Here is a 26,839-nt window from a genome sequence, read left to right as displayed (position 1 = left end):
TTCCCATATATCTTATGATCCTTTTTATGTTCTACAACAACTGAAACCCCATTATCTTATAAGTTTATTCTAATGGTTTAATTAGGTATTTGAATGCAAAATAATTATTTGAAGTGTCCACTGGATAAATGTTTAACCCTCTTGAGCTTTTTTCTTATGAGATTGATAAACAAAGCATTTATTTGCATGCATACATACTAATTAAACCGTTTCTTCTGTTCCTGCTATACAGCTATAATGGATCTTGATGATCTCACCATCTCCAATGTCACAAGACACATCTTGATCTTGACACACATATCTAAATGTATATTTATGAGGAACCTTGAGCATCCAAAGGAACAACTCTCAATAGCCTGAAGCAGATAATCTTGTTAATTAGATATGATCTTCTTTTGTTCTCCTTTCAAAGTGCTTGTCTCAAGTTCTCAATGACCCTGTGTCAGTTAGAGTGATTTCTCAACACAAAAATGGTATTTATTTTTAAATATCAAAGATTTAGTCTGCATATGAAAGATTATATCTGATGTGCTAAGAGTTCTGGACTTCTTCTCCCAGAAACAGGGTATTGATTGATAAAACGTCACAACACTTCTGTGTGCTTAAGTGAAGTGAATTTAACGTGTGGTTAACAGCCAATTCCCATCTTGCCTTTGACTTATATGGTGCCAATAATGACTGCATTAACACAACATTTCCCATCAGATTTGGTTTGTGGCTTGAAAATGAAACTTTTGGTCCAGTTGCCTCTGATGTTTGAGAGGAAATGGTGTCTGAGCGATGAGATTATGAAACACCAGGAGCGATGGGTGAAGTAAAAATAGACAGCTGGTCATACAAGAGGAAAAATGACTCTGCGTAGGAGGCCAGTCCATTATACTGCTTGACCCGGGTCATTTAAATAAAACATTTTATAAAAATAAAAGATCAATCAGGCAATACAAAAGTGGAGGTGGCTACTGAATTATAGAGGAGGGAAGTTGCTAAGAGCATGAAGTTAAGTACAATGTTGCTGCATTTATGAGGTATTTTCAGCCCTTCTTTCTGGCTTTGGTTGAAGTCATCTGTCCTATGGAGATAAACAGATCTTCCCTGTGAGTGGCATGGTTATTGCAACATTGTTTTGAGTATGTCAATCATTGCACATTCTGATGCAATTTTATTGCTTAAATAAATTGGCATCTCTGCATAAACCTGTTGACACTCAATTACGCAGGGGTTGGTTAAATACAGTCATGCTCCACTGTACACTTGCCCATAGTTATTGTTCCTCTGAGCACTCATAGAACTCTCTGACCTTGCATTCTGATTAAGCATTGAAAGTTACTTCCGCTTTCAAAGCTCATACAACAAACTGGATATTCAGTTGATACAGGTCAAGGAGGTCTATAATACCTTGAGAAAACTGTTTTTTCAATTTCCAATTTTCGTCCCAATAGCAACTCGAAGCAGCTGATATATTCAATTCAAAAAGCTGTCTTTTCTCATGGGCACCCAGTTCTGTTGTCCAATCAACAGAGCTGTAAATTATATGACAATGCTGATTGGTTAAAGCCCCACAAGAATGTGCATGGGAACAAATAAACCTTTATTTAAAGAGCCCTTGTAAAATAAAAATAAAAATGAATTGCACTGCAGGATAATCGTGATGTGGTGATATTATCAAATTGAAGGCTGCAAGTTAATTAAACTCCCTAAAAAAGAAAAAGAAAAAAAGAAACCCCTAATCTACAATACTATGAGTTTTTTGTTCCCAAATGGTGTAGTTACAACATCTACCAGCAGGGGCTAAATGGGTCGCACTAATCATCTAAACCCTGACAGTTGGTTGTGAATAAATCTTTTTCAAATCCAAAATAAATGGACACCAGTAACTTATTTGCATCCAGTAAGTCAGTAATCTCTCCCCTGCAAATATAGCCTAGTTTCTCTTTTCTGTATGTTGACATGCAGAGCTCAACTCTCTCTTTATTCTGTCTTCATACTCTCTCCTTTGTACTCTTTTGTTGACAGCTCTGTGTTGCCTAATCCTTTGAAATCCCTCTTGAAGCCATTGCTGTGGCAAACAGTGTGACAAGAAAAGCACTTTTCTGTATCAGAGTAGCTCACCCATTGTCTACTGTGCGTGTGTGCACATCTCTCATAGCATACATCATACATGTTTACAGTGGCATTGTTGTGCCTGCAAAACTTCAGATCAGGACCTTAGATTCTGAATACCATCTTAGGATGAATATGAAACACACACTAGATTTGTTTCTAAATTCTTTGGATTTGGTTCTACAGAAAAGGGACACAAATCTGATTTTATAAATCTAAAGACTGATCCTTGTCCTTATATGTATGCCAGTGTGAATTTGGTCATATTTTGAGTATTTATTTGTCCTGTAAACACTACATTCAGAAAATAAAGTTAATTTCTTCACAATGTTGACATGGTGCACATATTATCTGTTATCTGTGAGGACCTATAATGCCCTTTTATAAAGTCTTGATTTTGTTTTTGGGGTCTGCTTGAATATGTTTTCATGTTTGAATGTACAAAAAACATTATTTTTTTTTTACATATTTTACATTGTTGCAGCACCTCTCTTCCCAGTCTGTCAGTAATGCTCTGTTTAGTTCTTGTCTCTGAAGCCCCTCCTTCTGAAAAGCACAATGTGCTCTGATTGGTTGGCTGAATCAGCATGTGGTGATTGGTCAACCGCTTCAAGCATGTTTGGGAAATGTCGTGCCCCTTTAACATAACCGTGTTAGATTCAGCGTGGGACATGGTGAGAACACACTACTAACGCTAACAAACTTAACCAGGCCTTGCCCCCTTTATTTTGCATATTCCTTTAAATTATTTAAATGATGAATATTGTGACGTGTACATTCCTAGAATACAACTTAAAGACTACTATCAAGGTGTTTCAATGAACAGTGCTTATTAATATAGGGAATAACTCTTTGCAGTGGACTTTGTTCTTTGTAACTCGGCAGACCATTTTATGCTCAAACAGCAATATAATACAATAAAGAAATTTGAAATATTTAATGTCCATAAGAAGTAATTCTGAGACCTGAGAATTCTGACATCTATCTTTATGAGGACATTAATTGACACAATGCAATCTCTAGCCGCTTACCCTAACCTTACCCATCACAACTGAGTGCCTAACCCGAACCCTGACCTTAAACCTACCCTTAACCTCATTATAACCGTATCCCTAAAACCAAGTCTTGACCCTCAAACAGGCCTTTAAAGGGATCTCAGAAAGTGAGGACCGGCCAAAATGTCCTCACTTTACTCTCTTTGTCCTCACTCCAATGGTCTAAAACTCAAACTGGTCCTCACAAAGATAGTTGTACAAGTACACACACACACACACACACACACATACAAAGAGGTAAAAGCAACAGGTACCATATACAGACCATTTTTTCATTCCAGGTTTGTTTTCATGTAGGGGACAAAAAAAAAACCAAAAAAAAAAAACACATTAGTATTGGCAGACACGGCTGGAGAGAAACTGCTGGGACCCCAGGCTGTCTCCCCATGGGCTATAAACATAAACCTGTAGCTGACAATACGAAAGCTGTGTCTGATAGAGTCTCAGAAGAAATACTTTTTTTATTATAAAATCAAAGTAATAAGCATCCTTGGTTTTATTTCAACAAATGTGCATAAATACAACAGACACATGGTTTAAATGAAAGAATCACTATTGACTTACGCCATATACACATAGAGATAGCAGGACTTTATTCCCCTCCATGAAGCAAACATCTGTTTGTTTCCTGTCACCTCTACACATCTATCCCAATCCAACCACAGTTCAGACATAATGATTGTGTTCCTGAAACCTCGAGCCTTTAATCTCTAGCTCATCATTTCCTCTTCCCAGACCCCTTGATGTTTCAAATGCATAACACATAAACAGCATGATGTCATTTTTTGATATACTTTAAAGGGTTAGTTCACCCAAAAATGAAAATTCTGTCAGTAATTACTCACCCTCATGTTGTTCCAACCCCGTACGACTGTCGTTCATCTTCAGAACACAAATTAAGATATTTTTGATTAAATCTGAGAGCTGTCTCACTCCTCCATAGGCTTCTATGTTATTGAAACTTGCCGGCCCAGAAAGTTAGTAAAGATAATGTTTAAAATAGTCCAAGTGACTACAGTGGCTCAACCATAAGTTTATCAAGCGATGAGAAACATTGTGTGCAAAAACAAACAAAAATAACAACTTTATTCAACTATTCATTTTCTTCTGAGTGAGTTCACGTAGTGTAACAGCGCAGCGCTTCTGGGTTGTAGGTCAGAACGTAGGCTCACTATTGGCCAGCATCACACGCATCACACACATGACCAGCGTCGGCCAATAGTGAGCCTACTGTAGTCATTTGGACTATTTTAAACATTGTCTTTACTAACTTTCTGGGCCGGCAAGTTTCAATAACATAGAAGCCTATGGAGGAGTGAGCCAGCTCTCAGATTTAATCAAAAATATCTTAATTTGTGATCCGAAGATGAACGAAAGTCTTACGGGGTTGGAACAGCATGAGGGTCAGTAATTACTGGCAGAATTTCATTTTTGGGTGAACTAAACCTTTAATATACTGCCCAGGTCTGTATCCTAGCAACAGAAGCATCATGCCCATTCAGACTGCGAGAGGAAGGTGTGACAGTCCAAGTTGCACCTTCTGTAGATCATTTGCTTTAAACGGAAAATTCTGTCATCGAATGGCCACCCTCAAGACTTTTTTTTTTTTTTTTTTTGTGGAAACTCGAGGAAATTTCTCTTCGCCTAGTCTTGAGAGGCCAGACCGTTGATTAAATGGCAGGACTTTAGGGTTCTGGGATTCTAGGGTTAACACTAAATGAGAAAAAGAAGTGAGCTGGACTGTTATTAGTGAACTACAAAAATTTGGTATTTCCTTTCGGTTTCAGAACATAAGCAATATGTCCAAATGTAAAATCTCACTTAGACGCAGTGGCAGTTGCCCTGACAGTGATCGCTCTTCCTGATCAAGTTACGGTTAGCTTTCAGCTCCCAAACTTACCTACACTCACCTCCTTTTGACCTTCTGTGAGCTGCTGACTAAATCATTTCCTGAGTTCATTAATCTCATGCTAAAGGAAGAACGCATTTCACCACAAATGACAGCTCATGAGGTGATGCACGTTTGATAGAGGACATATTCATTCATCAAGGGAGCCTTTGTTTGATGGATATGCAGCTATCAGTGCTGGCTCTTACCCATCCATCATCTGCACGGAGGTCAGGCCTGAAGATCAGAGCCCAGTCACTCGCTAAATCGTCCACGGTACCTCTAAACTCGGGAGTCGAAGTCACCTATAGTTTCATATCTTGTCAACAGGCCTTTACATGACCTACATTTAAGAGTTGGTTCAGTCAGTTCTTTTTACACAGTCCACTGTTCTGGAGTTGGCAACAAGAAGCAAGTGGAAAATCGTAGGTTTTCTTTTTTAATGATCATGATCATTTAATGCACTTATATCCTTCAGTTGCCAACCAGAGTAGTAGTGTGTAAAGTGAAAATATTATATTAATAGATGTGATCACTTATTTATATTTAATCTTGTTATACTAATCAGATTAATTAAATTATAATTTAATTTAGGGGGTTAGATAGTTGTAGTTTAATTATTTTATATAACTGAACATAAATCTATCATTACAGCCCACAGTCTTACATATTTATATTGTTCAGACTGCATAAGCGGTTGTGTATCAGTGTTGGGGGTAACACATTACAAGTAAAGCGAGTTACGTAATCAGATTACCTTTTCAAGTAACTAGTAAAGTAACACATTACTTTTAAATTTACAACAAAATATCTGAGTCACTTTTTCAAATAAGTCACAGTTACTTTGTTTTCCCATTTATTGACTGACAGCTGTCCTGTCTCTATGTTGAGGGAAATCATCAGTAAGAGCAGAGGAGTTGTGTGTGCTGTCTAAACATGATGGGTATTGTAGTTGACTAAATGTGAACATGCATTCAGTAAGGAATATAGATTCAGTATTCCGTTCTTCTGTACATGTGTGAATTTGCATTTCCTTCAGACTGAGGCATATTCATTTTACTTTTGATGTGAAAGTGCGTTTACATTTGTCAAAGTGAGAAAAAGTAACATACAAGTAACGTAACACTACTTTCCGTAAAAAGTAACTAAATAACGCAATTAGTTACTTCTTTAGGGAGTAACATAATATTGTAATGCATTACTTTCCCCAACACTGGTTGTGAAATTAGCAAAAAACTTTTGCATGCAGCATACAACATACAACTACTACAACCCAGTAGTAAGACATTTCTTGTCATTATTTCACAACACATTGTGTTTTTATTGCATCACACTGAATACAGACTGCAAACCTATTCTCAGGTAAAATATTTATTTTGTAAAATATTGACTTCGCTAGAGGGCTGAAAAGCTATGTAGCAATCAATTTTGTCTAGGCCTATCTGTTCTTCATAGCGGAGACCGTTCACACATAACATGTTCTCAAATCCTATGTAAACTTTATATACTTTTTTCTGTCGGGATTTGTCCATCATATCTCACTGTTTTGGACTTGCAATGGCTCTGATGGTAGGAACACTGTTTTTTTGTTGTTTTTTTTACTTATGGGTCAGGATAACATCATTAAGTCAAGTCAAGTCAAGTTTATTTATATAGCACTTTTCACAATACAGATTGTATCAAAGCAGCTTCACAGCATTAAATTAAAATAATACATCAATGCTTGTTTCTAGTGGAAAATGTCCACGTTTGGTAATGCTGATCAGTAGTATTGTTGATTGATTAATTAAATTAAATATCCCCAAATATCCCCAACTGAGCAAGCCAAAGGCAACAGTGGCAAGGAACCGAAAAACTTCATCAGGTGACCTAATGGAGAAAAAAAAAAAAACCTTGGGAGAACCCAGGCTCAGTCGGGGGCCAGTTCTCCTCTGGCATTAATGAACTAGAGGTCGGATTTAACTGTAAGATTAAAAGTATTATATGAATGCCTGGCTGAAGAGATGCGTCTTTAATCTAGTTTTAAACTGGGAGAGCGAGTCTGAGCAACGAACAGTATCAGGAAGACTATTCCAGAGTTTTGGAGCTAAATGTGAAAATGCTCTCCCTCCTTTGGTGGATCTGGATATCCTAGGTATGACCAAAAGCCTCGAATTTAGTGATCTTAAAGAGCGCGATGGATTATAGGGCGATAGAAGATCCGTTAAATAGACTGGAGCTAAGCCATTTAGGGCTTTATAAGTCAGTAGCAATACCTTATAATTAATACGGAACTTTATAGGTAGCCAATGTAGTGATGATAAAATTGGTGTTATATGATCATATTTTCTTGATCTAGTAAGAACTCTACATTACATGTGTACACTTTTTATTATTATTATTATTATTATTTTAAACAAAAAATAAGTACTATTTTAACTATTACTTATTTCATATTTCATATATATGTATGTATATATATATAAACGTATTAATAAACAGATTGATGATGAGTCACTAATAATGAAATTTAAACAGATACATTGTCCAGGAAATGTGAGGCACAACAGCAGAACCCCTATGTAGTGTTCTTCTCTCAGTTCCCAATAAATTACATTACTCCCTACACTCATGACTTTCCCCCAACTCTTTGAAGTCTGCTGCTTTTGAACAAAATTCAATAGCGGTTAAAAAAAAAAAAAAAAAAAAGATGAAAGGGACAGTGGCAATTTTTCACACTTTTTCCGTAGACATTAGGGCCTTAGTTCTCTCATTCCTCCCAAGCCTCACAGCTCCACACACTGTGCAGCCGCATATAAGTATATTTTTTGAAATATGAAACAGCAAATATTATTTTTGCACTGCACAAGAGAGAATCCTCTCAAACCCTCTGTGATGGCACTGAACAAGCACTTGCCCAGAGCGTGTTTGCTCTCTACTCCACCACCCTTCCTCCTTCAGATGTATCTATACTTTTTCATCTCCCCTCCATCTTTGTATTTGGTCTTTGGCCTTATCCCGGGGCTTAGGACCACTGCCAGATTTGATTGCTTCTACATCTCCTTTGGATGTTTTGCAATGCAGAAACAATGCTGAGTGCAACATTCCAAGTTGCAGGGCACATCTGCACAAACAAGGCAATTTAGATGAAGAAAATGTTTAATATTTAGAGATATCTCAGTGGCGGTTGCTCGGCTCACGTCAGACCTTCGTGAAGTATGCAAGTAACAAAATACAAACAAACAAAAACAAATCCCTTATAGGCGCCCAGTTCAGTCAAAATGTCGTTCTGACCCAATAACATGAGCTGTAAAAGCCATGCTAGCATTTTCTCTTGAGCAGCAGCAAGATTATGTCAGGACAACAATGATGTCTGATGGCACCACTATAACTAGCAACTATCCTGCGCTGTGACGTCAAAGGAAGCAGACAGGGGAAAATACTGTATGTCTTTTAAGAGATATCACCATACAGCTACTAAAATGTAAACCATTTAACTAGTAAATGTTAGAGAAGTACCAACCCGATCTCACGGCAATTTGTACGAATTTATACGACCTCAATCGTACAAATTCGTACGATTTTTGCTAAATCATACATATTTTACGAATTGTCCAATTAATATGAATTGGTATGAATTACCTACCCCGACCCCGCCCCTAAACCTACCCATCACTGGGGTTTAGAAAAATCGTACGAATTCGTTCTAGTGAGGTCATACAAATTCGTACAAATTAGCCACCTTTTACTCACTCATACGAATTGGTCGTGAGATAGCGTTGGAAGTACTTGTATTTTGTATTTGTGACCCTGGACCACAAAACCAGTCTTATGGGTAATTTTTTTTAAATTGAGATTTATACATCATCTGAAAGCTGAATACATAATATTTCCATTGATGTATGGTTTGTTAGGATAGGACAATATTTGGCCGAGATACAACTATTTGAAAATCTGGAATCTGAGGGTACAGAAAAATCAAAATATTGAGAAAATCGCCTTTAAAGTTCTCCATTTCTATTGGCGATAGTGCTGCATCCATTCACAAAAATAAATGTTTTATATATTTAAGGTGGGAAATTTACAAAATATCTTCATGGAACATGATCTTTACTTAATATCCTAATGATTTTTGGCATAAAAGAAAAATCTATAATTTTGACCCATACAATGTTTTGTTGGCTATTGCCACAAATATACCCGTGCAACATAAGACGTGATCCAGGGTCACATTTACGAATCATTTGAGGTTTATAGAATATTGAATTCATAGGTTGATTTTGTTGTGTTTATAACATAATGGCATCACACTTAAAGCTTGGGTAGACAATATTTTTCATTGTTATACTGGTTGAAACTCTGTTCACTTACCTGCGGCAGTACCTCACAGGTTCCTGTAATTACAGTCCTTTCGAGTCTTTAGATGATTTGTTAAAGTGTGTAAAATGGTTTACTTTTTTGATTCCATCACTTGTTTATTTTGTTTGTTTCCATGTCAGTATGTGTGAACGCATATAAATATGTATACCTATGAATGCAAATGCTTTGACACATAACACAAATCTATTGGTATATGTTGGCAGCTTTAGAATACTGAAACTCATTTGAAGCACTAAGATAGGCTGCAATTTATTTATAATTTTTTTGAGGAAAAAGCTGAAAACGTGCTGTTCTCAGAAAACTACAATGTAGTAGTTATTTGGCAGACACTTTTATCCAAAGCAGAAGGACAGTCCTGTTGGAGTAACCCAGGGTTAAGTGCCTTGCTCAAGGCCACGATGCTGGTGTCTCCTTGTGGAGCTTGAACCACCAACCTTACGGTTCCTATCCCTGAGCTTAACTCCCTCAACCACACAATATAACATGAACCTCCTGGTGGAAAACAATTCACACACAATTCTATCAAGCCAGAGCTTTAGTTTGACACAGAAGATCAAAAGTCAGTGGCACATCTATCAGCAATCTTAGCAGAAATACTGCTGTCCAGTGACATTTGTTGTTTAGTTGACTCTCTTATCCACCAAGACTGTGAACTAGTCACAAGAACAGACTCATTGGAGCAATTGAATGTTAAGTGCCCTGCACTAAAGCTCTGTGGTGTAGCAAAGATCGTGATCTTGGGTTGCTCTTGATGTTCTGGCTCACTAGACCCACATGGCCTGTATCTTTAGCCACACGGCTACTACCGTCTTGCTGGGCCCCTTGTTTGTTTCATTTTGCAGTCCATTTAGATTCACTGTAAGAAAAGGACATTTAGTTAACATGGTCAAATGTGATGCGCAGCATATAATTTTCAGTGTTTCATTCAGAAGTGGATGTAGTGATCTACAGTTAAATTAATCTGGAGTTGATAACAGCTTGAACCTATCAGGGGAGCCCTCCGACTGAACAGCTATTTATTCAAGTACACGGGGTTCACACGAGATAACTTGATTACATTTTTTTTTTCAAGAATTTTTTCGGCAATGAACTCCTGCGGTTTAATGAAGTCAGTGACACAGCTGCACTTTTGTGCTTCTCCATTTTTTAATCTAATTTCTTATAGTGCTACACGATTTTAACTTTAAATTTTTAATGTGTTCTGCGGGTTTACTTACACAGCACTTTTGCAACATCTAACATCTAAGTCTAACATCATTACTCATCTTCATATTGTTTCAAAACAGCATGACTTTCGTTCTTTTATGGAACAGAAAATAAGATATTTGGAGAAATATCTTTTTTTTCTTTTCTTTTTTTCTTTAATACATTGGAAGTCTGTGGTCACCAATGTTCTTCAAAATATCTTATTTTGTGTGCTCCTCTGAATAAAAATAAAAATAAAAATGCATGCAGGTTTGGAACAACTTGAGGGTGAGTCAATTTTCTTTTTTCGGGTGAGCTATCTCTTTAATACAATTGTTTTCATTACAAACTATATTATCATCATAAATAAATGTTAACATTAACATAAATTTCAGAATATATTAGCATTTGGCATGACTCCTTTCCTCTCCTTTTGCACTCAAACAGCATAAACAAAAATCCAGCATAATTAGATTTTATTTCAGAGCATCTTTTTCATCAATGACAACAAGAAAATTTCTTTAAAAGGGATATTTTTACTTATTTTCTTTGACAATAAAGCAGATAATCAATGACAACAAGAACATTTATTTAAAAGGGATCTTTTTACTTATTTTCTTTATACCTGACAATAAAGCAGATAATCAATGACAACAAGAACATTTATTTAAAAGGGATCTTTTTAGTTATTTTCTTTATACCTGACAATAAAACAGATACAACATTATATTAGAGAGTCTCTAACTGTTTAAAATAATACCTCATATTATACAATACTGCATTTACAGGTCTTTTAAAGTTCTATAACCTGTTTTAACCACTTGCAGGATTAAATTTACTGAAAAGAAAAATCTCATGAATTAAATTACACATAGTCAGGGTTGTAATTGTGTCACAAGCGCATGTGTTGGAACAAGTTGTACTTTTGTTATACCATGTTGTAGTTTGTCAAATCAACTGTGATTAAAGGCATTTAAAGGTTGCATTGTAATTAAATAGCATGAGCAATATTCTTGTGGTACTTGTCTGATGAATCACATATTATTTTCTACTATCGTGGCATAGTATAGGGAACAAGTTAATGGGCACACATTTCTCCTGCTTTTATTGAAATTGGAGGGTGTGAACATTTGTGAGCTCTTAACAAACTCTAAATGGTTGATTTCAATTAAATAAAGACTGATTATGAACTGAATGTATTATATTGCTAATACTGAAACACAGTCAAATGCAGTAAGCCATGAACACTGGCCACTAGCACTGACAGATCTCAAGCAGAAAGTTTTAAAAGACCATATTCATCTTTCCACCTGCTAGTTTTCTGAAACCATTCATTTGTGACATTCCCATAAGATTCCGTTTTCAAAGAGGCTCTTCAAAGCGTACATGTTATGGGTCTATATTTAATGAGTGTCAGCTTTGAAAAGCTCCCATCACTTTTGAGGTTCGGCAGCTTGAATTGCACTCTGTGTAGAAATCTGACATTTCCTCTCTCCGCCGTGGCACGCAGAGTGGAGTCGTGGTGGCTGGAGTCGTAACCTACGCGTCAGACTTCAGCTGTTAGAGAACAAGTGGATCCACCTGATGGTAACGAAGGTAAATTATACTGTCACTGTTGGTGATTTTGGTGTTGATGATTATAATGATGATGAAAATGACAATGATGATGACATTTATTAATTTTCATATTATTTATATATTTAGTAATCCATGGAACAACCCACATTGACACAGGGAGTAATTTTCATAAGCACCTTTTAGTAGTAAATGCAAACAAAAATACACATTTACAAACAAAAAACAGTTGTGTTTGCCTTGCTCTCTCTCTATGCAATATACAACATATACTCTTGCTCTCTTTCAACATTTCATACTCATTTTATGTAAATAAGTGCTATGTGGCTGGTAGTGTATTTAGTTTTTTTTTTCTTTTTTTCGCTATTACAATTTGTTAGCTTCGTCCACCCTTGTATAGTATATTAAAGGGGTACTTCACTGCTGGCAAAATTGGCTGCCTATCCAGAAGGCAAACAAAATAAAATAAAATACTTTTAAGCAACCTTTTAGTCATAATGGTGTTGACTTGTATTCTCGGGGTGCAAGAATTCAAAGAGTAAACGTTTAGTGGAAGTGATTTTTTTGTTTTGTTTTTGTGGTTTCAAGTGAAGGATCCAGCGTGTTTTAAGCAGCGGCTAAAGGCTGCAAATAATATGAAGAGAACAGCATGATGGAGAATCTGAAAAACCTCTGTGTTTGTAATCAACATTTTAAACTGGAAAGAAAACTGAAAGAAACTGCTATTCTTTCAGAAGCAACCGAAGCAAAACGCTGTCACTTAGCCCATTTTTACCATAATGGTGTTTAAAGAATAGAAAAAGTACGATACCATTTTTAGTGATAAACATACCCTCTGTCAATACAACTGTCCATGGGCAGGGGTATAAAAATGCAGAAGTATGTATAGTTTCCACAAAAGCCCTCTCAAAAGTCAGACTTTTGCTGATAAATAAATGGGAATTTCGCAGTCCAGGTAAGAGTAAACATTGTTCATTTACATACTACTGACATGAACGATACAAAGCAGGTTGAAAAATCGGTGAAGCTACATTTTATTTACCAGCCAACTGATAGAGAACTTCTGCTAGCCAAAGCCATTTTTTTTGGTTTTTGTTAATCTTGTATCCTGGTGGATCCAGCCCTTTTGAAAAACAATGTCAATTTAGCCCTCTAGAATCTAAAATGTAAAACACAAGATGTCAAACTCCATGTGTATGGAGTGGATTTACCTCTAGTGTTTCTTTGTGCTTGACTTGACCTCTAAAGATTAGACAAATGAGGGCAGAATTAATGACTAAATGGGTGTGTAAACTGAGGTTATTTGCCAGAAGAAAGGTCGTTGTGCTGCTCCTGCGTGTATTGATGATGTTACACGATACAGCTGAGCCAATGTACCCAAGGCAACCTTTTTGAGTTTAATCTAATAAAGACACAATATCAAATTACCTCCACATTTTCCACCTCACTGTCAGCAAGAGATATTCTCACAGGTTTAAGTGTGCCTTGACCTGCTATGGTGCATACATATTCCTCTTCAAATACCAACACAAAATACGACAGTCTAGTATGTATACCTGTCATGCCTTTTAAAATCTCAAGCAAAGAAAGAAACAAAGTTCAATATTTATTGACATTTTACAGTCTGCACTACAAAATAGTGTTAAAGAGCTCTTAAAACTTCTTAATCCGCAGTCTGATCTATATTTAATAATGCATTCATATTTAAAATGTGGAGATTGGGGATTGTCTGAAAGAACAATTGAACAAATCTTATTGCGGGCCATTAATCTATCCACCCCGTGTTTTAATAATACATTTCAAAGAATAATTTCTAAGAAATAGCAAGTAATATTGCAATTAACTTGTGAGGGGCATTTTAGTATGCATGTTTCAGAGCCATAACCTCACTCAGATTAATAAACTTTTGAGTACACTTTCAAGATATGGTGTCAATTTAATACACTTTTGCTAACTCAGCCATTAAATATTCCATTTGAAATCTGAATGAAATGTAGTAATATGTACAGTGGATATAAAAAGTCTAATATATATATATATATATATATATATATATATATATATATATATATATATATATATATATATATATATAAAGAGAAACTTGGAATAACTAACCACATAAGTGTGCACACCCCTGAATACTTAATTGAATTTTTTTTTTTTTTTTTTTTTTTTTCTGAAATGTTTCACTTTGGAATTCACTTTGACATTGTATTATGTTGTAATTAAACATGCAAAAGTATCTTTGTTTCATGTTTTATATCACACAAACCAGCTGTAGACCTTTTATATCAACTGTAAACAATATAATTTACACACTAAATTCAGGGGAAACTTCAGTACATTGACTTACTCACTACCTGCAAATCCGGCCGTCATTTTCACTCCTAATTTGCATAAAGTTGTGCATTCAACAACTTTTGAAATACTCTCAGCTCTTTCTCCGCTGTCAATCTCACAATCCACCGTGCAAATGGTTGTGCTCGGCTCTCATAGAGATGAATTGAAAACGCCCGCTCTGCTCTGCTCACGTTAGGGGCTGTGGTGGTAAATGCCTTGACCTTAAAAAATAAATAATGTATTCAAATGGCAGAGTCTAAAGAAAATAGCACTGTCGATGAATAGAACATTATCTGCACTCGATAACCTCTCTTTCCACCCAGCAGTGTAACATCTCTCTGAGCAGGGGCATCAGAGCTGATCTACAGTGGCTGTTTTCCTCCAAACCACATTCAACCTCACGCTCATGAACTTCTGCCCACAACAACGCAAATGCATTGAAAGAGTGTTCTAGGTTATTTTCAGCCTCATGTAACTGCATATGTTGCATGTTAAGATAATCCTTTCGGCTCATCAATTAAAAGGACTGAGAAACAGTAACACAATACAACTTTACTTTGTACAACAATGCACTTGAAGTGGAAGTCTGTAGGCATGTGGGCCAGGTGACAAAGCTTGTATTTTTGTTAAAGCACTTTCATAATTTTTGTAAAATTGTTTGTTAATAAAGTTGTTTAGGTTGTCCTTTTGTGGTGGGGCATTTGTACACACACACACACACACACACACACACACACACACACACACACACACACACACACACACACAATTTCAGGTATTACCATCCTTGTGGGGACATGTACTGTATATGTATTAAATTTAAATATACAATTTTGTGAGTGTGTTTGCACAGTATATGGAGATATATGCAAATACTACATTTGTGTTTAATGGTAAAAAAACAAAAATAAATATATATATATATATATATATATATAACTATATAACTATATATATTAAAGGACAACTCCGGTGAAAAATGAACCTGGGGTTAATTAACACATGGTTACTGAGTCGATTGTTCCCTGGAATGCGTTTTCATGATTATAGAATGTAAAGAGTTTTATCTTTAAAAACAGATGATCTTATAACGCTAGTATATGGGGCACAGAGTAAATAAAAGTAAATCGCTAGTTAATACCACTAACAAGGCTCAAAATAGCCTCACACTAACACGGTAGCATAATGAGGGTCCCTACATGCAAACCGAAACATTGAGAACTTTGTAAGTGTAAAGACAGTTAAATAAGAAGATACTTTATAAAGACAGTACATTACGCGTTTACAGACAGGATCCATCTTGGAAAACAGTCTCGACTAATCGAGCTACGAACGCCGTGCTACATTAGATTTCACAAACGTAATTTGTAATTTATTTTTTTTTTTTGCCTGCCATGAATTCTGAAAATGTTTTGGAAGTTGCATTCAGATACAATTTACATAATCTGAAGGGGCATGTTTGAATGTGCATGATGCGCTTCGGTCCTGTAAACATCACTATCTTATTACGTTTAGCTCTAATCCTCAGTCCTTAGAAAATGTTCATGAAGGGAATCATGCTTATGCTGCAGAGATTCTAAGATCCAAACAACAAAACGTTCAAGTCCATCTAAAATTGTCAAAGAAACCGCGAAACGTGCAGTAAGGTTCTTTTAGGGAATACAAACAAATGGATGTAATAAAAATCCCACGTAGTAATATATGGGTAGATGGTTCTACCTGCTGCTTTACTCCATCACTGTCTAAATTAAAACACAGCTGCAAAACTCTAATCCTCTGAACAGCAGGCCTCATTACTGACTCTCTCTATTGATCCAAACTAAACAGCTCACAAACAAACATTCATCCCTTATATGTGACTGCGAGGTATGAGACCCATAGTGCGGCGCTAAATCCTTACTCTTCGAATTATCCCTGTATTCCGTATTAGGGCCCTATCTTACACCCGGCCAGGGACGGACTGACAATCTGTGCGCTCTGGAAAAGTCCAGAACGGCCGTCCAACCGAGGGCCGTCGGATCGGCACAAAAAAAGTGTAATAAAGCAATATGAACAGCCAACAGCAGGGGCACTAATACGATCACTTATATGCTACGTGTAAAAAAAAAAACAACTGAGGAAGAAGAGGCGGCCTACTAGCCACTGACAGAAAGTTAGTTAAAAGGCTTAAGGCCTATTTATACTTCTGCGGCGAACTGCTGCCGTAGCTACGTCGTAGGCTGTGTGTAGCGTACCCTTCGGTGTACCCTGACGTGCACCTCTCCAAAAATGTAACAACGCGTCAATTCTACACGGACGCAAGCACTGTGACTGGTCTGCCAGAACCCCTCCCTCGGGGTTTCACATGCTCCCTAGGTGCGAGTCAACGCGGACAACAACGCAGAAGTATAAATTAAAACCAACACGTTGCCTACGGCGTATAGGCTCCGGCGTAGGTCCGACGCAGAAGTATAATGAGGCCTTTAGGCTACCTATACTGCACTTTTAAATTTGCTTACATTATATTTGAATAGTTAAGTTATAGGCTATATAGCAGTGGTCTCCGACATGATGCCTGTGAGTTGCCCGCTAAACACATTCTATATTATAGCCCCAACTGGCCAATAGCAATCCACTGTAAATCTGGGCTCCAGACCTCGACTATGGTATCATTTTGCGACCTTTTTTCGTGCCGGTGCAACTAAACATTTGCACTTTTGCCTCTACAAAATTACCCAACTCTCTTTAATTATACCCTGTCATTTGCGTTGCGTATGAGAAACATCAAATGGCAAACGCTAAAAAAGCGGAACAAAAGTTGTTTGATCTGAGCAGCGCATAGCATTATCATCTCCGCCCAAAAAACAGCGATCGCGGCCAAAGCAGTTGTGCGGGCTGATCTCGATCACGCGAACATTATTACACAGAGCTGCGCGATCCACTGAGGACCATTTCAATTCAGCGCAGAATTCTCTATCTCTCTCATAAACCCACAGATGACTGTGATTTAAGCTTGTTAAAAGCCAGATGAAACAGCGCTGATATTCTCAACATATTGACGCAAAAAACAGGCGAAACATTGTTCTGAGAACAAACCAGTTAGAAGACATTTCACTCCACAACTTATGAATTAACTTTAGTAAAACAAACTTCTTTTTTTTTTGGCAGAAATGTGCCTGTATATATTCATATTAAAAATGCTGTTATATTTATATAGTATAAATGTATTAAATGTTATGCAGTAATGTTTTTGTTTAGAAGTTATGGCAGTTTATTTATTTATTTTTGCATTTATATTTATACTAAATGTTTGGGCTACTGTTTGTGATAACACATACAATAGGTTTATAGAAAATCAAAAAAAAAAAATCAGTAAATACTTTCATATTTTTTCAGGAATTGTTGATTTTTTTTTCTCAAACGCTTGTAAGTCTAAACCAGAATATCAAGCTATTTTATTATTTCGCATATGATGGTGAAAAGTAAAAAAGCACCACCATGTTATATGTGTATAATAAATATTTTTGAGTATAACAAACAAAAATCCCTTCTAGATTATTTTATCCTTTGAGGTAGCCCTCGCACACAAAAAGGTTGGAGACCCCTGGTATATAGTAACTATATGTTTTATAATTACAAGTATGTGTTTGGGGTTTCTGTAGCCAGTGACATTTCATTATTTGTATTTTATGGCATTGTACATTTTTTGTTTTTATTTGAAGGCTGAGGCTTCATTAATAAACACAACCCCAATAATCATCATTGTTTTGAGATGTTACTTGCTGTGAATATCTTGTCTGATAGGCTACAGTATATTGTGGCATAGTTTCAGGACAGCCTGGCTAGTGTCTGTCGCACACAGCTAGAGGCCAATGGCCGGATGATGGGCCTATTTGGAACAAAAGTCCAGGGCTGTTTTTTAGCCCCAGTCCGTCCCTGCACCCGGCGCAATGCAGCGCCAAGCGCGATGCAAGTGTTTTATGGCGCGAGCGCAACTGTATTTAAAGGGAATGGGAGATGAGACTCTGATTGGTTTAACGCACGCAAATCTCAAAACACACCCATTACTCATGAAGAGAATAGGGACAACCCTTTTAGACCATGCACCTGGCGAGCCGACCATTTTTCCTGTCGTTAAACTAGCAAAAGTGGATTCGGACACTCCCTAAGTGCACTTGCGCCTTGTGCTTTAGACCATGCGTTAAAATCAACGTGATCTCATGAGAATACATGTGTATTTTTATGTAAAGTGTAGTTCTACCATAAGTACATTTATTTACGTTTTATACACACAGAAATGTATAATACTGACGTATTTACAGCACAAAAACGTAATTTATTTACGTATAAACAACTTTACCGACGTACAAATTTGTACGTAAGTTATTCCTATTTAACTTATGCATATTCAAATCGTGGCATTAATGTTTTGACTCTATTGCATTCAATTGTCTTTAAATTTCAATTAAATTTTCAGTCGCATTTATACAGTTTAACGTTAACCTTAACGTTACTCATATAATAACGTTAGGCTATTTCGCCCTGTTCGTGCCTTCTGCTGCAAACTCGTTTCGGAGGATTAGCCTACATGGTGTTAAACAAGAATACACTAAATCGTTTAACCATTTTGTAATATTTGGTTTATTTACCGTGAGACACAAAAAGCGTTTTCTCCTATAGACCCATAATACACTAAAACACAACATAAATTCACAAAAGACATCAATTTTATTAGCTTGATGTAATCCAAATCTTTAGAATCCATACGTTGTTTGCAAGAAACATATCCAAATTCAGCCCTTTATCCAGTGATCTTCATCTCCATTCTCAGCAGAGCGTAAACGTCAAATATCCCGCGCTCGTAGTGAATTCAAATTCAAAAATTGCGCCCGAAGCGTTACGACATGTTTTACGGCAGTGATATCAAACGCTCATTGGCTCTCGCATGCTTCGTCACAGATTGCGACATGCCGTGTTTAAGTTGGTGTGCTACATTTGAAATGGAGAAGCGCGCGCGCCCTCAAAGAGCGAACAGCGAACCAAAACCGGATTAACATTTTCATCGATTAATAACTTAAATTCTGATCTGTAACGTTACCTCATACAAAACTATTATATACTGCCAGAGAGGACTGCGAAACATCGTCATGTGAACGACTTTTGGTACCGGTTTTGACATTTTCTCAATAAATAAATTATTGTGATTATACGTGTCAATTATATGTGTCTGTCTGTTGTTTTTCTTTATAATTGTAGCCTAACGTTACGTAGTTTTAAGAAATTGTTAGGTTTAGGGGTAGGGGTAGGATTAGTGGCTCAAACTATTTTTTAATGCTATATTGTTAATAAAACTGCCATTTCCCTACACATATCTGTCCATTACGTTTTATCCTTTTAATATTGTCAATAAAATGGGTATGTTTAGGTGTGGGAGTAGGGTTAAGGGATCTTACATTTATAATCTATAAAATGGTAAAAAGGAAATTATACAGATATCTTCATGATATGAAATATTCGTAAATAGTTTACGTTTTTTAGCTGTAAAAACGTAATAATGTTACGTTTAAACGTTGCAGATACGTCCATATTATACGTTTCAGCATACATCCAAACGTACAAAAAAAGTACGTTTTCTATCTTTGAAAATTACGTATTAATACCTACGTATTAACAATGAGACCAGGCTGGTTAAAATATGGCACTTAGTCTCTTTAGAAACATTTTAAATAATATAGATTGTCCTCAGATCAAGAGTTACACAAAAGAGAAAGTCTAGAGAATGAAGAAAGTCTCCATTATCCTATGGTCTCATTCTTAACAACCTTTATAACACCTCTTACAGCTAGAGTGGTTCCTATTAGTAGGAAACTGTTGGTTGACATGTGACCTTTTCGCATTCATCCTGGTGTGAAAATGAAGCACATTTGAGCTCTGTTCTCTATTTTGATCAAATCTAGTTATGATTATGGGGGCGTTTCATCATTTTCTTTTTTTGTTCTCTATTTCTTGCTTGATTGTCTGCTTGCCTCCTGTTGATTTCTCGCTATTGCCTTTGTTCAATATAGTTTTATTTTAATATTTTGTATAAAGCTGTTCTTGCTTTCTACTTTGTTTTAATTTGCTGTTATTTTATGTTGATTTCTTGATTTTGTGTTTATTCTCTTATTTTACTTCATTTTTGTGTGTGTGTGTAAAAGGCATTTCAGCTCAACATTTGAGTTTTTGAAGACATTTGAGCTCTTTTCTATCCTTTAATACAGTCTACGGTAGCTATGTACATATGTGGGAATTCTTCTGGCTTTTTTTTATTTTTTTTACTTTAGTTGGGAATTGGAATTGCTCTGTTTATTGTTATTTTCATGTTAAAATATGATATTGTTGATAATTTGTTAGAAAACAGCATTTCTTCCTTCCCTGTTCACTTCTTGTTTTTGTGTTTATTAGTTGTGTGTTCCTTTAATAATTTGTATAAAACTGCATTTTCTGCTCCACATTTATTTGTTGAGTTGATTTATTTGAGTTATTTGTGACATTTGAGCTCCGTTCTTTCCTTTTACTAGAATCTATTTTTTTTTTACTAGAATTTTTCCTTCCAACTTTTCCTTCCCTATTTGCATATAACAGACAGGTAAGTAAACTTTAACAAATCTTTATTGATGCGGAGGGAGGAGAGGTGTGGGAAGGTAGCAATGGTGAGTCAATGACATAAGGAATATCTGATGGTGACTTAGCTGAAGCCTTCATATTCCACTGAATATTCCTTATGACATTCAGCCTGAAGGTAAACAGAGTTATTTCCTTTGCAGATGCAGATCGAGAAGAGAAGGCAGGCGAACTAGGCTCTTGTGATGGGTCATTCGTGAATGATAACGTAAATGTATTATGATGAAACGTAAATTAATTATTTATGTTCCCTGTAAATTCTTTTTGACTGCATTATTATGATTTCTAAATTGTGCAGGTGGATGTGTTCAGGGAATTTGACTGTTAAAAGTATAACATTTAAAGCCACTTGAATGAACGAAATGACTCAAACGAAATTTTGATGAACGAGATCAAACAAGAGAGTCAGTAAAATGATCCGAACTTCCCATCACTACTAGGCTCCAGACAGAGGATGACTGAAGACAGAAGATGACTGACAGGATTCAGTGATCTCAGGTGAGTAAGCAGGTAAGTGGACGTGTGTCTGCGAAATATGGACAAGACCAGACAATGACTGAGTGTGAGGTGTGTGCTTAAATAAGGGTGGCTGAGTGATGATGAATCCGTAACAGGTGTGGGTGATTGCTGAAGGAGTGCAGGTGAGTAGAAGGAGGGATGAAGTTTGCAGAGGTGATAGACTGATGACTGAGGATTTTGACACATGACTGAGGATGTGACACCCTACTTTTGCTTTTTGCCATATCTATCTAAACGTCTGTCTATCTGTATTTCTGTTATTCGCATATCTCTCGAACCATCAGTCCGATGGATTTCAAACTTGACAGGTGTCTTGCTACGGGCACGAGTAAGTGCAGTGCCAAGTTTGACGTTGTTTGGATTAGAAATGCAAAAGATATTGTTAAATATATCGGTAAAAGAAGCATACATTGGCTTTTGCCGCTCTAGCCGCTGGCCACTCCCCCTCTCACAGCGCAGGACCCAGAGGCCACTCCCCCTCTCACACTGCACACTGAGTGAGCACAGCATTGGCCACTCCCTCTCTCACAGCGCAGGACCAGAGGCCACTCCCCCTCTCACACACACACTGAGTGAGCACAGCACAGGACCAGAGACAGACATGGTCGAAGAAAGCAGCGGAGCTTAAGTAGCGTTTTTTCGGAGTTCACTGTGTAGCCTGCTCCCTGAATCGTCGCGCTTATTCATTTGTGGATGTTAACTGAATCTGTAAGTCAGCTACACTGTTTACTTCTGAATATTATATTTTATTCTGGTGCGCTTAACGTTATCGCTACTGTGTAATAGTAGCCTATGCTATTCACCATATCCTATTCAATGCGTTCACAGTCTCTTTCACGGCCATCATTTGTAGTAGCCTATTCACAAACTGTTTGCTCAAGCATAGCTTGTTCTCAATGCTAAGTTATTACTGTGTCATGCGCGCTGAAGTTAGCCTGTAACTATGTGATGTTGAATATGCTATGTTAAATAGTTGCCCTGCCTATTCAACAGGATAGCTCATGTAGGCTATGCAGGCTTAAATGAGGTTAACTCTCCTCTTACCGATCGTAACGGCAAATCCCCATATCCTTACTGTACACCATACCACTTCATTAACTGTATACTACTGTATTACACTGCACTATATGCCATTTACTGTTTATACTGCACTACCTGTCTATACTGTTCACATTGCACTTTTCTGCATTTTTGCACTTCTGGGTAGACGCTAACTGCCTTTCATTGTCTCTATAATTGTAATCTGCACAATGACAACAAAGTCAAAGCTAATGTAAATCTAATCTAATCTAATCTAAACTCCTGCTACCTGTACACAGATACCCAAATACATGTCACCTAATTCCACCATTATAAATTGTTTTGCAACCATGTAGTTCAATTTTCCATATTTATGGTATGTCAGTATCAGCATTTGCTTTCTACCATGCACAAGTACACCAAACTAGAGGTTATCTGAGAAATTTGAACACTTTTTTTTTTTTTTCAGATAGACTAATTATAGCATTATGATTTTGCAACATTCCTTCCTTCCTTCCTTCCTTCCTTCCTTCCTTCCTTCCTTCCTTCCTTCCTTCCTTCCTTCCTTCCTTCCTTCCTTCCTTCCTTCCTTCCTTCCTTCCTTCCTTCCTTCCTTCCTTCCTTCCTTCCTTCCTTCCTTCCTTCTTTCTCATGGGTTTATTTTCATTTTTATGTGGAAGTAATAACATTGTTTATTGTTTGTTTGATGAGAAATATGAAGCTGCACTGCAGCTCGACTTGTTTAAAATTCTATGTATTTAGAATAAAAGATGAAATCTGTGTTAGAATGTAAATACATATTTTTTTTTTAGAGTCATTGCAACACTGCAGAAAAAATAAGATGAAGGAAGAATAGTGCCCTATATCCTACCAAATACATATTTAAACAGGTAAACAACATTGAAAATTGTATTTTCACAATAGAGTATTTCAGGGGGAAAAGGCAGAAAGTTATAAATGTCAGAAAACAGAGGAGATGATACTGTTCTGTGTTGAAAATGAAATACAGAAAGAACCACAGTGAGCATGATTAGGACTGTGCATCTCTACAACAAAAACAAATCAATACTCTGGGCAGATGAATCAAATCTGGCCCATCAAAAGAAATCCCAAGGGATTGTTGAACGTTCCCTTACTCTGTCCTCCCATTATTTTCCAATCCCTCTGATATCCTTCAGAAATACTACATACGACCATACGACCTCGAAATATAACATGACAATTGTCCTTCCAAGTGTTTTAGGAGATGAGGAACATCAAATCATGGATTACTCATATTCAACATAACATAACCATTGCACAATGACACAGCAGAAATCCCCTCTTGCACTCAAGTGCATCACCAGCCAGCTCACTCTCATAACCATATAGAGCACATTCTCAAGCCCTCCAGCTCTCAGGTCACTGTAAAATGAAAAAAATGTCTTTAAAACTCAGCAAGGGAGATTTATTTTTCAGCTAATACACAGAAGCCCTCACTAAAGGCAGCTGGCACACAGGTTCACCTTAGTCATTTGATTTTACGCAGACATCTGTATTTATTTATTTTCTTCTTCATAAGATCGCTGGAGGTTCTTTATTATTCATACAATTGGATTTCTATACCTGCTGACTGTCTGCACACGTTTGCATAAATCACATCCCAGTCTCTAAGGATGCGTCTATCTATCTATCTATCTATCTATCTATCTATCTATCTATCTATCTATCTATCTATCTATCTATCTATCTATCTATCTATCTATCTATCTATCTATCTATCTATCTATCTATCTATCTATCTAGAGTAAATATATTTACATGTGCACTTTAGATTAAAGCATATATAATTAATCTACAGTTTCAGTTTAAATAATTTTATGTGACCTTAAAAGAACCAAGAAGTCTGAATATATTATATTATTGCTGGATTTTGTTATTATATAAATTGTATTTCATCTCCCAATTTTTTTAAATTATTTTCTAATTATTCATGTCATTATCTAATGACTGAATGTTTTATTGAATTCTGTGTAACCGCAGTGCTGATTAATACCTTTTTTCCAGATCATGATCAAAGTTGTTTTTTTGTTTTTTTCAGTAGCTATTCTTGTGGTTCTGCAGCCTTTGTCAATCAAACCTAACTTACCTAATCAAACACAGCAGTCAACACAGTCTGGCTCAGTCCAGATTGGTTTACAATGGGCTTCTCCAGCTTGGAGCATTGGGTGTCTTTATGGGGAAAGTATGCAGTACACTTAATGTGAGTGAGAAAGAGATAACCACGGAGTGTCAAAAGGAGAGACAATTTATTGAATTCAGATGTTGAGAAAGGTCAGGACTCAGGAGCTTAGTGAAGTTTCTATGACACTGTATATGAACTTCTGATATTGTTCATAAAATACTGTAAAGTTAGGTTCAAAGATAGAGGATATGTTTTGGCTGGAAAACTATTTTCTTTGCTATTGAAAATGATGATCTCCCTGAACTCAAACATTAATTTTCTTTCTGGTTTGTCATTTGGGAAACGGAAGATTAAAGCTAAGTCTCGGACAACTTTCTTTCACTTTTTCCTCTGATATGCATCCATGACAGGACTCCATAAGACAAAACTTAATGACAAATGACAGCTGCACTCGAGATGTCACTCATTCACTTATTTGATTAATAAACTTCAAATAGTACATGTTAAATAGTTCTTTATTTTACATCACTATTTAAAAAAATATTTTCTTCAACCTCCAAACGTTCACTTTATATCCATGGTTAAATGCAAGAAAAGTAAATGTGGTCCTCAGCAGGGGTACTATTGTTATGAGGGGGCCGTTTACACTATTACTTTTTATGCGTTTTGGCTGTTCAATTACACAACAACGGTGTTTTGAGGGCCTGAAAACGCAAGCTTTTGAAAACGGGTTTCAAAGTACACGTTTTTGCAAACAATTACTTTATCGTCCCCATGCATGTAAAAAATCAAAAACGTGAATTTGTGAAAACGGTGACATCATGCACATGCATAATACGTGTTCAGTCTATAGGTGTGTAGTGTCTCTTTACAGAGTGGCATCGCCATCTACTGACCTGGCAGCATAATACAGTGTTTTTAGTCGTTTTTGTGTGTGTGTGTGCTTGTTTTTCTATCCCGGTGGGGACTTGACTCATGGGGACTTGTGTCACTGTGGGGACCTAAATTGAGGTCCCCATGGGGAAACAAGCTTATAAATCATACAGAATAATTTGAAAAAATAAATAAATAATAATAATAATAAACAAAATTATAATAAAAAAAAAAAAAAAAAAAAAAAAAAAAACTGTACTGAGGAGATTCCATGGATGTCAATGTATTTTGGATACGATGGATGTAAAACAAAAATATTATTAAAAAATATTTTTTGTGATACAAAAATACAATGGATGTATCTTTAAGAGTGAAGGCAACTTCATTTAGTTAAGGTTGAAGTAGTACAATAACTAAAACTAAATAAACTAAAAAAAAAAAAAAATGTCTTTGTTGAAGAGAGAGTGAATTGTAGTGTGCCATCTCATCTGGTGCTGTCGGTGCACAGGTGTCTGTATCCGCAGCAGAGAGGACCTCACTAATTTGTTATAGGCTCTTACATCACAGAAAGGTGAAGCCACTGTGAATTGGTACTGCTATCAAAAGCCTTGTTTTCTAAGATGTTTTTTTTTAGTGCAGACCTACGAGGACCTCTTCACAAGTACATTAAATCCAGCCCAGGCTTTATCATATATCTTTTTTAAGTTGTTCTCCAGCTTCCATCATCTGTATGTCTGGCTCCCTACTTCATTCGAATGGTGAAAGGTGAGAGCCTGAGAGGTTCATTGCACCTATGCTGAGTGATTTTTCAAAAACACAGTATTTAATTTATGTGACAAGCATTTCCCATTCAGAACTGTTCACAATTGTAGGATTTAAAAAGAAAAAAAGGTATCCCAAAGAGTGTGTAGTCTGCTGGATTTTGACGCTTTGGACAGTTTGGCTCTTTCCAGAGCCAGAGAGATTGTTGAGTGTATGGCAGGCGGAGAAGATTGCCAAGCTCAGACATTTTTCTCTTTTAAATAATCATTTTGTGAGTTTCGACCTGTCCTTGCGAAGTTATTGACAGAGCAGATTTTTTTTTTGCCAAGCCATGAAAACTCAGCATATTAATAT

Source organism: Abramis brama, assembly GCF_963993115.1.
Source record: "Abramis brama genome assembly, chromosome: 14".
Lineage (NCBI taxonomy): Eukaryota > Metazoa > Chordata > Actinopteri > Cypriniformes > Leuciscidae > Abramis > Abramis brama.
The sequence above is the reverse complement of the archived record's forward strand: the minus strand, read 5'-3'. Positions refer to the sequence as shown.